The sequence below is a fragment of the Falco naumanni genome, chromosome 10, assembly GCF_017639655.2.
Source record: "Falco naumanni isolate bFalNau1 chromosome 10, bFalNau1.pat, whole genome shotgun sequence".
Classification (NCBI taxonomy): domain Eukaryota; kingdom Metazoa; phylum Chordata; class Aves; order Falconiformes; family Falconidae; genus Falco; species Falco naumanni.
This window is the reverse complement of record NC_054063.1, coordinates 5,956,710-5,972,992: the sequence shown is the minus strand read 5'-3', so window position 1 is coordinate 5,972,992 and position 16,283 is coordinate 5,956,710. Positions and strand designations below refer to the sequence as shown.

Genomic DNA, 16,283 nt, shown 5'->3' with positions numbered 1-16,283 from the left:
CACAGACCAGCGACAGCTGCTGTTCCAGCTACAACAGTGAGTGGATTTCAAAAAAGCAAGGGACAGCTTTAAAGTTTGGGAGAGCCATTTAAACTGAATATGTAATAACTCTAGTGAGGATTTGGACTTCAGCTACACTCAATAGGGGTGCTTCATTACCTACTTGTGGGAATGCCACTTGTCTGTGATGAGGTCACAGCCTCCTGGCGATAAATTCCATATGTGCTGTTTAGCCCGGTCAGCTGAAAACAAACTAGCAGATGCCATGCTGATTCACATCTAGTTGCTATCGATACTAAAGAGACAATATGTGAAAGACAGGAAATATCATGTGGGAGCCATGCTTAGACGTGTGAGGGGAAACAAGTGTTCACCTTTATCTAATCATCCCATGCTGAATTACTGAGACAGAGTCTTCCACAAAAGGAATGCAGTAATCGAAAACAATTTGGGGCTGGATTTCTCTCTTACTGGTTATTTTGTTATCTTAGGTGTTTCTGTGCCACTTTGAATGGGGGAAAAAAATTTAAAAAAAAAAATTGTGCCTTGAAGTTCACACTTCTAGAAGATATCACCCTTACATATGATTCAGCAAAACAATTTCCTCCTGCTTTTGGTTATGTTATTTAATATACTCACATCATGAAAAACTGAATTCAACCTGTCCAGACGAGGACTTCATAAATTACAAACCCCAGCTAATCCTCAGTAATTACTCTTTAGGTCCCCCAACTACCTTCTCTCTCCTGTCCATGTTTTCCGTTTCCCTGAAAAGGCTATGTAACACTCACAACATTCAAAGCCTTTCACATTTACACCATCATCATGACTTTGGGTCTGTAATTTGGTCCCATTCCATCACAGTGTTGTGCAATGGTGTTTTCAAATCAACTGTTAGTGGACACACCCATTCACCCCATAAAATGCATAGCACTATATCTGCACTGAAATACATGCTGGTGTATCTCCACTACCATCCCTAATTAGAGTTTTTTGTTGTTCTTAAAATAAACGTTACAGATTGAATCATTATTGTTTAGAGTCAATGGTGAAGATTAATAAGGAGAGTTTTCACTGACTAAGGGGAAAAAAGGAATCACAAGGAAAGGCTGTGTACACAAGCAAGGAAGAAAAGGAAACTTTTTTGGCTTTCACCAAAGGCTGAGGGAAGATCTGCAAACCAGGGAACAAAGGCCCACTTAACTGCTTGACTACTTGAAGTCTAGGTTGAGTATTGTGGGTGGGCACAGACACACACCTGAACTGACTCCACCTGGTCTATATGAGTTCATACACAGAGGCAGCAAAGGGTGCAAAGTTAAGATTGTCATGCCTAGTTGGGGCTACCTGAAACTCGCCATCCCTCAGGAGCATCATGCATATGGTGCAAAAGCCTGAAGGTATGATAACGCATAACCTAACATATCCACAACCTGTGGAAGTCATTCTTGAAGAACAAAGGGAGCCTGTGATTTATTTACCTGCAGCAACAATAATAGCTTTGAAACAGAAAGGCATCTGGCTCTCCATGTCCAAAGTAGCCAGATGCCAGAATGGCCAATATTAGTACATTCCTCCACCTTAATGCAGTAAAGTGATTGCCCACCTAGCGCTTTAAATCTAGGCTGATCTTCTAGCATAGGAACATTCCTTTTTTCTCTGGCAGGTATGCTGAAAGATTTGTAACTTGAGGTATTTTAAGAGTGATCAAAATGTACAAGTAACACCGCTAAGAAGGGTAGAAAAGATCTGTTGTACTACTGCTCAGCAGGAATGAGAATATGTTTTATCTTACTCCTTTTTCTAGAACATTAGGTGGCAATACCTTTCTTTCTTGATCTCTTCTGTTTCACATTTTTCCATCTCCCTACACTTCTCTAAATTTACTCCTCACAGCCTGCATAGACATCATCCCATCCCAACACCAGTTAACTACCTCTAGCTCAAGAAATCAAGATGAAAAGCTGATCATATCTAACTTGTTTTGAAAAAAATGAAAAGATTCCATTGTTACTTTCAAAGAGAAATACTACAGGTACCATAATTTCTATGTGGAAAGAACAGGTAGTATAATGGGAACCTATATAGCCTATAGAAGGCAACCAGAAAGCATGAAAGGGTTTTCCTAGAATTCATCTTTGACCTTTTAGGCAAACAATGAGAATAGACACAGATAGTAGAACATAAAAATGCATGAATGTAAACCAGAAGTGGATACAAAATCTCAATCGTAGGCACTACATAACAAAAATACTACTAAAAATATGTTGAAACATGTCTACTTGCGTACATAAAAAATTGGCATGTGCACATCTACATATACTTGCACTAAAGCTTGAATAAAGTTCATTCTTTCTGTAGTGGCCTATGTGAGTCCCTAAGCAAAAGAAAAATACAAAGGGATCTGCAGGAAGATAATCTGCTCTCAGCACATCAGATGTGACTGAAAGAAAAAAGGAAAATGCACAGCCACAGCCTCCACTGTCACAGGAAGTCAGCAGTCAGAATCCCCACACACAGCATACACTATACCAGAAGACCTGCTGGAAGATTAGATATGGAGAGACGGTTGATCTAATACGTAGTTTACATGAGCTGAATTCCTGTTAATGGCATTCTGAACTCACAAGCAACATGACGTAGACCAACTTGATTCGACCCTCACTGAAACCAAGTTATTTTCTGCAAACAGGACCTTCACATGCAACCCCCCTCCCAGCACAGTCCCAGAAAGGTCTTTGCATTGATTCCAGAAAGATCTGCATGATGTCCTAAGGAATGCACTCATGGCTAGTGTAAAATGGCACCCTTCCACTTAAGTAAATGGAGTTACACTGGCTTATTCCAGATGAGAATCTGTCAAATATCAAATTACATCAAAATATTCCTTTGAAATAGCTCAGTGTTCAAATAACATATATATACATCCTTCTAAGTGTTCATTCTAATAACAATAAGCCAATCAGGCACCTGGCATCCCTCTTACCCAGAAAGCTCCCAAAATGTGAATCATGGTCTAGTTCCACCTATGACTTCAATAGCTGGGTTTGGTACTTCTGAGGCAGAGTGCCGCAAGCATCCTTAGCACGCTACTCTACCACACTGAGGAAAGGGAGTGAGGATTAACTGAGCCAGTTAAAACTATAAGAAGAATGTAGATGGGCAGCTACATCCTACCTTAGCTGGAGTTAGGCCATGACATTGAGGTTAACCCCCCTGCCTGTGCAAAAATACCACGGGTTTTTACTAACCACAAATGGTCAGGAACTTATTTTAACAAGCCTGTCCACAACAATAATACAGACGTGAAAAGCGTGCAGAACAATCTCTGAAAGTGTGATATTCTAGCTCGAAGCACTCACGTATTCATACATCAATTGTAAACTAAAACTAGACAAAACGAAGCAAGATTGCAAGATTGCTGTAATACAATCCTTTCACAGTGCAAACATCTGTTTAAATATGAAGACTTCCTAAAAGCTTCACCTCGATAGTTTTGGAGCATTAATGGACAGAGCCTCTGCAGAACGAGTATCTATGAGTAATGAGGAAATTTGCAGCACTCACTGCCTCCTCCGCACTGGGACACTGACCAATACAGTCCATGAAGTAAACAATTCAACAGCAGTCCTTCCGGAACAGCTCCTCACCAGGGTGATCTGCTCAGGAATTAAAGTCACATTCATTCCAGAAAAGAGTGTCCAGATATGGAGTGCCCTGCAGTATTTTATGTCAAATTTCCCACATCGGCAGGTCCTTGGAGTAAGATATTAATTCTCCTTATGTTGTGTAATAGTTAGTTGGAATTAGTAAATATGTATTGTTTCGTTAAAAATATTATGTTCCAGCACATGCATTTAATTTGCCATAAAGTATGGTATGTAAGAGATCACACCATCTTCAATAAATCTGAAAAGATATTAGTAATTTTGTTTCTGATACAAGATATTTCAAGCAAGTAGTAAAATTTCAGTGGTATACGGAAGGGGTCTTAGAGAAACACACAAAAAAATACAACTATAAACAAGCCATCATTCTGGTAAGAGGAAATACAAACAACCAGAATAAAAATAGTTGATGCACAAAAGCCATAATGAGTGGGTTGCTCAAAAAATAACTTCTACTTTGAATGGTTTGGATGAAATACAAATTATCCACAGAAAAGTGTGGACTGGCATAAATGTTTGTACAAAATTATAAGTATATTTCTAGAAGTATGCAAGAGACAACCGCCTGCATGCTGCACAAGGTCCCAGTAACGCTCTGCGTAAGTGCTAGTGCACAGAGTCCAAACCACTGCATTTTAATTACTATGCAGCCTCAGATATATTGCCTTTGATATGGAAATGTTCTTGTTCTCTCATCTTCACATACGGTCTCATGCACAGAAATCTTTATCTGATTCATAAAAAATAAACTAGAATCCAATCTCAACACCTGACCTCAGTGCTTAGAAGTTTTTTACTAAGCATGGTGTCACTATAAAAAGAATGGGTAATATTGGTGTAAAGTTAGATATTTGGAGCAATGATATGAAGGATTTGCAGTTAGGAATCAAATCAATACTACACCTCTGAGATTTTACAGTTTCCTGTTGCCTTATGTCAGTCTACCAGCAACTGGGAAAACAATTGACTGTACACCTTCCTGTCTAGCTCAAGAAAGCAAAAATATTTAAATGACACCCTGTCTTACCACTGATAGAAAAGATACAACTTAGCCACTTGCTGTATTAAATAGGTTCTGAAATCTAATAAATCACTAACATCAAACTTTCCAGCTTTTTTTTTTCTTAAATTTGTATGTAACATTTTTGTGTGTATTTTAAAGGTATGCACTACAAAGTTCACACAGCAAGAAGCAAAATGTTTCCCAAGCTTTACTTTATCAAACAGGTAAAATAAACATAAAGAGTACTTAAAATACAAACCCAGTAGTTTTCTATACCTTACATTAATACACTGCCTGTAAGAAGGTTAATATTTTTTTCTTTGACAAATTCTAGCAGTCACTTAGAAAAAAAAATTAAATATTCAGACCTATTTAGATAACTCTCCTAGCACTATAGAACTACCTTCTCTTTTTATAAAGAATATGATCTGTGTAACCTCTCTATAGAAGATAATGACCCATCTGTAAATCATTTTGTTGCAGGTTATCTGGTTTTTATCACTTCTAGTACCTGTCTCTCTCCGATATGATACCCTTAAAGACATTAACTTGATGGAATGTTTTGTCTGACTTCAAAAAAACATCGACTGATAGATATTTATTCTCCACCATAAATGAATGACTCTGATTAACCTCGTTCACCAATACATCTAATTTTATATTACTCTTTCCAATTCACAAGGCTCAAAATATATTTGATTAAACTAATTTCCAAGCAATGATTTTCAAACTTGGGATACTGTTTTCTTTCTTCTTAATTTAAGGAGACAAAGCAGTAAACATAAAACTGATATGAGTATTTTAAAATATACAAGAGGAGGAAAGAAATGTCTATGTACTGATTCTTGTTTCTTTAAGAGAAAATCCATTTTTCAGGTTCCTGTTGTACTAATTGAAAGAGAATTATTTAAAACTTCACTGAATACTTGAATATACGATGGGTACGTGTAGCAGTTTCACCAGTGCCAAAGAACTCTAGACTTTCTGAAAGACAGTAAACTAAAAATTGGCAGGAAATCTCTCACAATGATGTCACAAATATTTGTTGTTGCCATAGAATAATGTTTTAAAAGAACACCTACTTCTGTGCTGAAAAGGCTTTGGGAACATGTAATTATCCAGTTTTATCACTGTAGAAATCGGCTGCTTTCCAGCACATACGTCTATCAGCTCTCGCCCTTCTGCACAGAACTACATCTAAATAAATATACATGTATTTCATATAGATATCACACCGGTCCTGTACACAACCTTACTAATGATAGGATTTTACCATATCTTGTTGTTTTCACAATATGATGTCATGGCCTGTAATGATACATCAATAAATACTGTGGTAGAATCATGTGTCTCAAAAATTGTGAATAGCTCATGTTAAATAAAAGGAAATTGAGTTTCTGCGGTTTGGTAACAAGTCCCCTAAAGTTCCCAATCTTGCTGTTCTACCTAAGGAAAAAATAGAAAACGGAGTAAAGAGAAGTTACACAAAAAGTGAAAGAGACTAATAGAAATCGGCTTTCTAAGGCACAAACTCGAAACATACACCTTCGTGTTCTGCTGCTACTTGACGAATAAGCTGTACGTGAACTACCGAATACATCATAGAGCAGTACTTCTCTTGCAGGTTCTGACATCATGCAGAAATGTTTCAAAGCTCTGTCTCTGTGATTTACTATATTAACTGAAATGTTTTACAAATATGTCGTTGTATCACTTCAGTTGACATAGCTTATATATACACAAACACCACTATTTACGTAACTTCTAAAACATTAGTCATTACACACAACCTCTGCCAAACCGGCCTGCTGATCTTTAAAGTCATGCTATGAAAACAAAATACACATCAGCCCATTGTATAGGGTATAAAGAAAAGGGCATTGCAGGTTCTCTTTCCTAGGTAATTTTTGTTTAATGAAATAAATAAATATATTGACAGAAGCCTTTTAAGTGCGATCTATACACTTTTAAGGGGGAACTCAAACCAAGTGTAAAAGATTAACGGGTGTGCTTCCTGAAGTGGTATCTCCCAAGGTGACTACAGTGTTCAGCAGATATAAGATGACTAAAGACATTTTCTAATGCCCACTGAGAAAAAAAAACACTTTTTTTTTTTTTTGCTATCATCATGCAAAGCTCTGGCCTTTATTACCACAAGATATTCCAAGGCCTCTAAGAACCGCAGACATACATGGGTACTTGTGACTAAAAATACTGTCAAAGACACAAAAAACATGTCCAAAGGGATTTTTTTTCCCATTGAGCAAAAGAAGTTCAGCTGGAAGTGACCACGAACAATTGTTGGCCACATATTAAAAACCACTGGCTAGGGAACAAGCACTGGCAGTTCCCACTTATGAACAAAATCAAATTGACAAGTAAAGGCAACTAACTTTGGACATCAGTTATTATTTTCTGCAAGTCAGGCACCAGTGGCCTTAGGAAGGAAACTGATGGGCTTGCTTTGCTTCTCTTCTCGCTTTCACCAGTGTGCAAACATAAGAAGGAAAAAAAGAAGCAGAGTTACATAAGTTCAGCAGAGAATCCGTAACGTGCAGGGAGAGACAGCCATCTGTCTCACTCCCTTTATGTTACATGTTATACACATGGCATTGGTTTGCACCCTATGATCTAGCAGAAAAGGGAACCAAGGGAACCAAGTAAGCCTTGAAGCAGCCCAGCAAAGTCTCCCACCAGAGTATGAACGGCAAGGAAGAGAGAGGAAATAATGCATTTAGCAGAGGATGCGAGACTGCAGACCAAAGGGCCTCTTACATGCTCATCGCTGAATGAATTAAAGTTCTAGGGGAGGAGGCCGGAGAAATCTGAGTGAGCGAAACAAGAAGTATGACAGGAGAAAAGGAGCCAGGAACCGTAAATCCGGGGACAACGCGGCGAGACGCCAGCAGCCGGAGCCCGCAGCCCGCCGTCCCTGTGAGGCGCAGGGTCGCCCGGCCGCTCCTTCCCCGCGGGGCTCCGGCTGCCCCCGCCCGCCGCTGGGGTGGGAGCCCCGCCGCCGGCCGCCACGGCTCCGCGGGCGCGGAGGGCCGGCCCGCGTCCCTCCCCCGCCCCCGCACAGGGAGCCGGCGGCGCGGCGCGAGTGGCCGCGGGGGCCGGGCCGAGCCCGGGGGGGCCTCGGCCGCTCCAGCCGGCGGCAGCGGGGCACTCGCCCCGGCCGGGACGGGACCGCCGCTGCCGCCGGGCCCCGGCCCCCACGCCCCCCAGCCGCGGAAGCCCGGCGGCGGCCAGGGAAGCGGCCTGGAGAGCGGCGCTCGGAGCCGTGCCCGGGGCTCACCTTCCCCTCCCCCCGGAGAAGCGCGCTTCAAAATGGTTTTGCAGGCGAGGCTGGCCAGGCTGCGCTTGGTGCATTGATTCCAAGTGCAGTGCCTGGGTTGGTTTCCGTATATTCTTTGGCTTTTAATAGCTAGCTGAGGAAAAAAGAAAGCATTATTGTTTTCTTTCTTTCCTTCTCTCATTGCCTATTCTAAATTTGACTCCAAAGTTTAAGCAGTTGAATTGGCTAATTCTGAATACGGTCTATTGAGAGACCAGACACAGCAGTATATCCCTGTATAGCAATAGATACAATGTGCTGAATTGGCAGTCTAATTATAAATGTGGCATTTGGACCTCCTTTCAGACCCAGTGCCACCTTACCTTATGAGGGAACTTCAACTACAGCAACTGTTCAAAACAAAATGCCATTACAGGATCAGCTTCACCCAACACTGGAACCAGCCAGGGGATTGTTTTACAAACAGCCTTTCTCACTTAACACAAGAATGTATTATAAGGAAAAGTTATGGATAGTGCAGAGTCTGAAGAAATCATGTATGTAGTTTCTGCCAGGTGTCGAGCTACTTCAAACTGCAGCATACTGCAAATGACCTCATTATTTTCTTTTAAACGTACTCACTATAAATAATTATTTCTTAGTTTTACTAGAATGAGCTGCTAGGTACGCTTGCTGATTATATTCCAAGCGTTGTGTGCATATAACATCGTGAGCACAGAAACACACGAAATATCCTGGCTCAAAACAAAAACCTGCAATAAGATCTTGCCAAAGAATCATGGTGTGCTGAAAAAAGTTTTTAAAGTGTCTCTTCCAGGGAAATATTTGTATATAATGGCAGACTACATGCACATATCTCACATTCATTCTTATTATTTACTTTATGGTATAATGGCTTAATTAAATGAGTGGGCACAAGCACGTCAATAAAACAAGTCAAGTCAAGTCAAAGCCTCAAAACAGGTTTCAAAATTACTCCATTACACGATTACAGAAAGGGAAATTCGTTAATTTTTGGACTTCAAACTCTGTGTGACGACTGGATAAAACTCTTCTTCTGCCCTCACGATCAGCGCTGAAGATGGAAATACCAAAAATGTTAAAATGAGGGTAGAAGAAAACAGTAGGAACAAAGTGCCGCTCATGCGCCGAAGGCTATTTAAATTAGCTTAATAAACATATACCTTATCTGCAAACAGCAGGCAAAGATATATTACTTTATCACAGAAAGTTTCACCGTCTGTGTTTTTGGGAAACACCCCTAGGACAGAACTAATCTGTCGTCCCCAGGCTCCCACCAGGCTGACTTTCCCTGTAGCCCCCCCACCACCACTCAGACACAACACTAATTGTCTTTTCACATTGCCACTTTCACTCCTTCCCGTCCTTCAGGGAAAAAAAAAAAAAAAAAAAAAAGAAAAAAAAAAAAAAGATAAAACACACAACCAAACACCACCGTGAAACGGTCCACAGAAAGCAAAGACAGCAATCAAATCGATATGATCAGTGCTTCTGATTGACCTCAAGGCCCTGCTCTGCTCAAGCACACAGCCCCTGCTGCAAAGCCGGTTAACTGCTCAACGCCCTCCAACACAACTCGGAGCGGGAGCTGGGAAGCTCTCTCGGCAGAGGAGCAACTCTCTGGCAGCTCAGTTGTTAATGCACGCGTGGAAGTACCTGCTCACATCACGCCTATATGTTCTCTCTCACGTATCTACACACAGCCGCGCTCACGCAGGGGCGACCCCGCCGCCGGTACACGCGTGCATGCATTACAGGAGCGGGCTCGGCGGCAGCGCCGGTGCCCGCTCCTCCCCGGAGCAGGGGCAAGCCGCAGAGGCACACTCATTAGCTCCCACTGATGATTCCTTTCAGGATCATGAATGGAACAATTGTCAAAAACTGCGGGAAAAAAAAACAAGCCCCGAGACTATTATATACAGACACAGCTTGTGTGCGCGCATGTGACAGTTGCAGGCAACCCAGATTTGTTCATAAACTCTTCAGCAATATCCGAGATAAAACATTAAATTGATTATACGGTTAAAGAGGCTTCTTAATCCCAATCAAAAAACAAACCGCTTCGAAGGTAGTGAAAGCCAGGAAAAGAGCAAGCTTTCCACCAGACACACCTTGCCTTACTCGTATCCTACAGCACCGTCTGTAAACAGCTGCGCTAGCTTGTTGCAACTGCCACTATTTTATTTTAAAAGAATAATAATAATAGTAAATTAAATACTTCCTGAAAACTTACTTTGCATTTAGTTTAGGCACTATTCTTTTTTTCAGCTCGCAAAGGAAGCCGTTTTGTCCAGGTTAGGTATTGTCTACTTATGGATCAGCCCCTGGCTAAGGGTTTATTTTAATTTATGGCTTATGCATTCTTTTAAGGTCGATTTGCATGACCTCCGGCAAAGAGCTAAGGCAGCAAGAAATCCCCAGTCGAACGTTGCCACAAAGCGGCACACATCTCCCCTTCCCCGGGTGTAAACAGAGCTCTCTGATGATGGACTGCTTTCTTCCCCCCTCCTTGTGTATCACAAATTAGGGCGCGATATCAATTTTAAAGTTTTCAGTATAACTTTATCCAAACCCTCTGCCTGGAGAGATAAGGCGCCGGCACAGAGCCGCAAGTGCTGGGGACAGTGCCGCGGCGTGGCCAACGCCAGCATTGCCACCTCCGCTCCGGGAGCTTTGTATCATTCCATGCGCCGTGGATAGCACTCATTTGTGGCGAACTTCAAAGCAGTTACCCACCTCAAACTTAACGGAGAATTTAAAAGCACCACTAAACTCCCGTCACCTTTCTCCATCCCGTGCCTTTGGGGTTATCCGTGAAGGGAAACCCACGCGAGCACTTCGGAGCACTGACAGCAGCGCTCTGCTCTCAAGGATTGATTTCGGATTTTATTTTTCCTCTTTCTCTCTCTCTTTCTCCCTCTCGTGTTAGTTCCTTACGTACAATATCTTCCCGCACCATGTGTTCGCCTGCCGTGGGTGATCTTAAAATACAACGCTGATCTGTCACTACATTTTAAAATAAACTGTACTCGGGAGGGATGAGAAAGTGTTGTGATTTCAAGGTACTGGGGTCCCTTAACGTCTCGGAAACCTCGGGATTCAAACAGCCCCGGAAACTCGCACGGGGACGAGACCATAACTACTTCTCCCTAAAGGGGGGGGGACGGGGGGGGGGGGGACGGGGACGGGGACGGGACCCAAACCAAACAACCCAGAAAAAAACCAACAACACCCTCGTGGTATAAAGTAAATAATCGTGCAGGAGGAGACGAGGGGAAGGGGCGAATTCAGCAATGTTAAAAGCTAAACAACAGATCTACCTCCGGACGCTGCTGCTTCACTCAATTGCAACTAATAACCCATTAAAGACAGCGCAGGAGGAACCGGATTCTCTCCTGCAAAGCGACATAAATCCAGCGAAAACCCATTAAACCACCACCACCGCCACCAAGCCACGCAGCACTACACACCACAGCAAACAACAGGTATACAACACAATAGGGCTTTTTTTTCCTGGTTACCTCCTCGGGATCCAGTGTGGCACAAAGCACTGGGAGAGCCTCCTTTTTTTTTTTTTTGCAACGCGCTTCGGTAATTTTCATTAAAAAAAAAAAAAAAAAAAAAAAAAAAAAGGAAGGAGGTGAAAAGGGGAGAAAGAAAGAGGAATAATTGGGTAGTAATTCGGTAAAATAAAATAAAATAAATGAACTAGAGTCTGCTGGTGTTTCTCCGGGCCATGGATGTGCAGGATCCCGATCGTTAGAAGTTTGCGGATGGGTTGCCTGGAGATTTGGTTACAATCAGGTTCATTATTATTTTTTTTTTCCTCCTGAAACAAGTGAAGGCGATGGTTACTGCTGTCAATCTTGGCAATCAATGTGAGCGGCCATGTCGTAAGTATTCAAAGCATTTCCCGTCGTGCAACATCAGAAAGTGAGTGGCCAGGGCATTGATCTGAGGAAGGCAAAAGGAGGCAGGGCTCCCCCGCCCAGACAGCACAGGCAAGATGAGACAACACAGAGAGAGGGAGAGGGGGAGAGAGAGAGAGAGAGAGTGAGAGACTGAGAGCAAGCGGGGAAAGCAACAACTGCGGAGAAAGTGAGCACAAAACAGAAAGTGAAATCACCCCAGGCTGCCAGCCGCATCCCCGAGAAGCTATCACCACTCACATTGCTATTAGACAAATGAAACCTTAAACCTCTCTCCTCTAATGACCACTGATTGCCCGGAGTGGTGAGGAAAGGTACTAGAAAGTTACCGGGGAGGGGGTGCGAGGGCGGGGCGGCGAGAGCGGGCGGGGGCCGGAAAAGGAGGAGGGGGAGCGGGGGGGTCCCGGGAGAGCCGGTTCGCGGGGCCGGGGCTGCCCGGGGGGGAGCGGCGTGTTACACGCCGGCCCTCCCCCGCCCGGCACGGCGCTTCCCGGCGAGTGCGTGGGGAGCCACACGCCAAGTCCCACCGGGCTCCTGCTCACCAATTAAAAAAAAAAAAAGGGGGGGGGGGGGGCGCGGGAGAGAGACGATCTGCAGGGCATGGGAAGGGCTGGTGGGGAAGCGGGGACGGGGAGGAAAGCGCTCAGCAAGCGCTTACTGACAGTTGATAAATGTGGCTCTGAGGAGCTCGGTCCCACAGCCCGGTCGGGGTAAAAACCAGATGAAATGTAAAGTACAAATTACACTAGAGATGGGAAGTCCAGCTACAGGGACCCAGGGGAGACGAAGACGAGAGGTGGAAGGAGAAGGCACTCGGAGTCCGCAAACTAGTGGTGCGTTCAACAAAAAGGTAAAAATGGAAAGACAGGTATGGTCGGAGAAGAAAAAATGACTTAGGAGGGACCCGAGCTGAAGTTGGGATTCTCGTGGAGACGACGAGACTTTTTTTTGCAGCGGCGATATATAAATACCCCTCTCTCTGCCTACCAAAAGGCAACAGATAGGGACTTGAATATCAGTTTGAATACCAATTTAAGAACTCACGCTCCCTTGGAAGTGCTAAGGGGGGGGGGGGGGGGGGGGGGGGGGGGGGGGGGGGGGGGGGGGTGCAAATCTGGGAGAAAAAAGGGAAAACTATAAGGAGCTGAGGAGAAAATAAACCAACGGCACAGAGTACTGCAAAACCAAGAAAGTCTCTCTGCTGTATTTTTACATTCCAAAGGTAAACATAAAAGAGTCTTTCAAACTGTCAGGGGCCCGCAGATCAGGTGGGCAAACAGCGCTGCAAAGCTAACGTCTCCCTCTTTTGATATTATTCACACCTAGGCTAAACTGTTGTTAAGATGGGAGTGCGGAAAGCAACCTCAAGCCCACAAAATGAGAGAGAGAGAGAGAAGTTGTTGATTCATCTCTGTATTTTTGGCACTTTCTCCCCATTTTCCAGAAGGCGCCTGGAACAGTTAGTAACAGAGAAACTTTTTAATTTTAAAATAGCTTCATAACTTGCAGAGGCCAAAAAGACGAGAGGAAAGCCTGATTTCGCTTTCCTCCACTCCCAAGTAGTGGAGGAATTGCGGAATAGGTTAGACCCAGAAGCATACTCAGCACCACTGCGAATGAACCTCGCTTCATAAGGACGTGATGAAAATTGAGTATTAACGTGATGGCATAGGACTGATCTGATCTGGCTCTATTTCATCTTATTAACAAGCTGTAAAACTCAACACACTGCTGGAGTCGGGCGCATTGCATCCTCTACCTTGCTATCCGAGGTACTATGGTCCCTCTAAGTCGAGTCCAGGGAAAATGAGTTTTAAGTCAGAACCTCTTGGAACAGCGGATCTATTTGATACAATATTTTTGGCAATTCCACTACAACAAAAGGAGCAATCAAGTTCTATTCGGCAAGCAGCGAACACCTTGACACATAACTTTAAAATTACCTAGCAAAGCTTTATCATCAAATTAGCTGGTAAGGGCATAGCAGCTCATTTTCATGCATTCTTTCAATTTTAATAAAAGGTAGTAAAATACTGAAATTCGGAGACAGGGGGTAAGTTGTAAGATTGTAAATACTGAGTTTGTATTCACCTGCGTTCAGCTAATTCAAAGTATTCACCTTGCTACAGTTATCTGGGCTATGGATTTAACAGCTGCCTTTCCAGATACTGCTATGTCCTTTTTAATCTTTAATTAAAAGAATTCCAGCGATTGGTCACTAACACTTTCCTTCTGACACATTTAAACCTGCTGCAAGTAAAGGAAACACCTTGACTTTTTGCACAACTAGTAGCTTTGGCGCGCGAAAAAAAAAAAAAAAAAAAAAAAAAGAGCCCTGTAAGAAAAGAGATGTAATCAGAATACAAGGACGAACTATCCTCCCCGAGTTTGCAACCCCATCAATTTGTTATTGGAAGTTTTCTTCTTTCAAGAAACAAACAGGAGAAGGGAAAAAAAAAAAAAAAAACAAACCCACAAACAACCCAACGCCCACTCCTCAAATGTAGCGTCCTCCTTATTAAGTATGAGGCGGTAATGGGACAAGAGATAATTAAGGCATCAGATAAATCTAACCGCCCACCTAGCTCCAAATCGGGGGAAGCATCTTGCTGCACTCGCGAAAGTCCTACGCAGAAAATGACACTTGGCTGGGGCAGGACACCGCAGAGATGCGTCCACACTCCCAGGCGGAGCGCAAGTAATACTCTCCAGCTTGTTGCTTCCCCTGTGTGATCAATTAAGTTACAGATGTAACACACAGCGCCAGAGAGCTGCAACTTCTCCGCGGCAGAAAAAGAGGACTTCTTGGGTATTGTATGCAAATGCGCGTGGATGTGCGCTGCACCGGAGGAACTGTGGTTCCCTCTTTGTTTGCGTAAGTGAACACCCGCCGTGTATACGTATACACGTGCTGGGAGGCAAGAAAACACTCTTACTTTTAGCATTACCATACGTTCAGACACGGCGTTTTAAATCACTTCCCTTGCTTTTGCTTCATTAAGGCTAAAACTAGCCAGAGCAGCCAGCGCAGGCAGATGTTGACGACGGATGCTGAACTGCTGTGGGTGCTTGCAGAGGGAAGGGATCGGAGGCGCTCAGTTCACGCCGGGGCACTTACCTGTTCGCAGCTGTCATTGCATTTTGCGCCATCTCTTTCATTAAATACGTTAAAGTAAAGCAATATTGAGCAAGCGAAGCAACCTGTCAGTGTGTTAAGTTTTACATATCGCATCTTTAACGCGATGAGCAAACCTACAACTACTCTAGAGCTGGTGGAACAGTCTCAGAAGTTTTGATTCGAAGGGCAAGAAATCCCACCTTAAAAGTAATTCACCTAATTCTAAACTCCCCTCTCTTCCTAATTAATGCCGGACAATTAATAGGCATATTTATAAATTCCCTCTGCTGACACTGACAATGAAGACTTCTTGTAGGCTTGTTAAAGATGTTCAGAGAAACTTTTGCAAAATAATCAACAGTATCTGAGAGAAAGCTAAAGGAAAAGAAGTTAAAGCCTGATCATCCGATTGGGAGAAAGTTTTGTTAAGACTAGATAGAAGCATATTACTGCACGTTTCTTCATAAGCAAACCCACCAGCTGATACAAGTTTCCCTAGAACAAGAACCTCTGGTGATCTCAAAATTAAGGGGACGTTTGCATTTTATAACGCCCAAAGCTAAAGATCTGACTGAAAACAAAACCTCTTAAATCCTTACAGCATCATCTGCCAACACAATGTATTGTCCTGGCGGAAAGAGGATCAAGGAGATTTTAATTTCATTTGAAACTGTGCATCATCTTGATAGTGAAGCAAAAAGCCGCAGCAATAATCTCCCCACTCCACCTCCCCCCCGTTCCAAAAAAAAAAAAAAAAAAAAAAAAAAAAAAAAAAAGGCGGGGGGGGTAGAACTGGAAAAACCACATAAACTTTTACAAAGAAAATAAAAGCAAGTTCGACATGAAAACCCCTTCCTGTCTCGGAAAGTTCATTTTAAAGGTCCCCTCTGTAAATCTAAAGTGCAAACACCAGGCTAAGGTAGTGAGTGGCTGGAATTTGCATGCTGATAAGAGAAGGCTGTTGTACTTACAGTGACAGAGGGCAGGCTGCGGAAGAAAAGCTGTTTGTGTTAGCCTGAGAGTCACCCAGGGCTGCAATGAGAGGAGAAGAGAGGAGTGGGAGTGCCAAGCTGGATACACCTTCACCGCATCTCATCACATCTGCCAGCCTCTCTCTCCCTCTCTCTTTCATTTCCACATTCCCTTTGTTCCTGAAAAAAAAAATCTACACGTCACATCAGTCCCCAGATGCAGTCTACACCAAAGAAAAAAAATGAATAATTCAATCAAACTGTGCATAGTCTCTAAG

At 43.1% G+C, this 16,283-nt stretch overlaps 1 protein-coding gene and 1 long non-coding RNA gene across 2 annotated transcripts in view; one reads left to right on the top strand and one right to left on the bottom strand.

Annotated features, from left to right (window-relative positions):
- Nucleotides 1-11,604, bottom strand: part of SOX6 (SRY-box transcription factor 6) — a 376,098-nt gene extending 364,494 nt beyond the window's left edge. Inside the window, exon 1 of the mRNA XM_040608288.1 lies at nucleotides 11,509-11,604. The gene's annotated coding sequence lies outside the window, so the exon portion shown is untranslated. The remainder of the gene's footprint in view (nucleotides 1-11,508) is intronic.
- A 17-nt stretch (nucleotides 11,605-11,621) lies between these two features.
- Nucleotides 11,622-15,817, top strand: LOC121094544. Its single transcript, XR_005829878.1, has 2 exons — nucleotides 11,622-12,230; nucleotides 13,243-15,817. It is a non-coding gene; the product is annotated as an uncharacterized LOC121094544 (long non-coding RNA).
- Nucleotides 15,818-16,283: the final 466 nt, after the last annotated feature.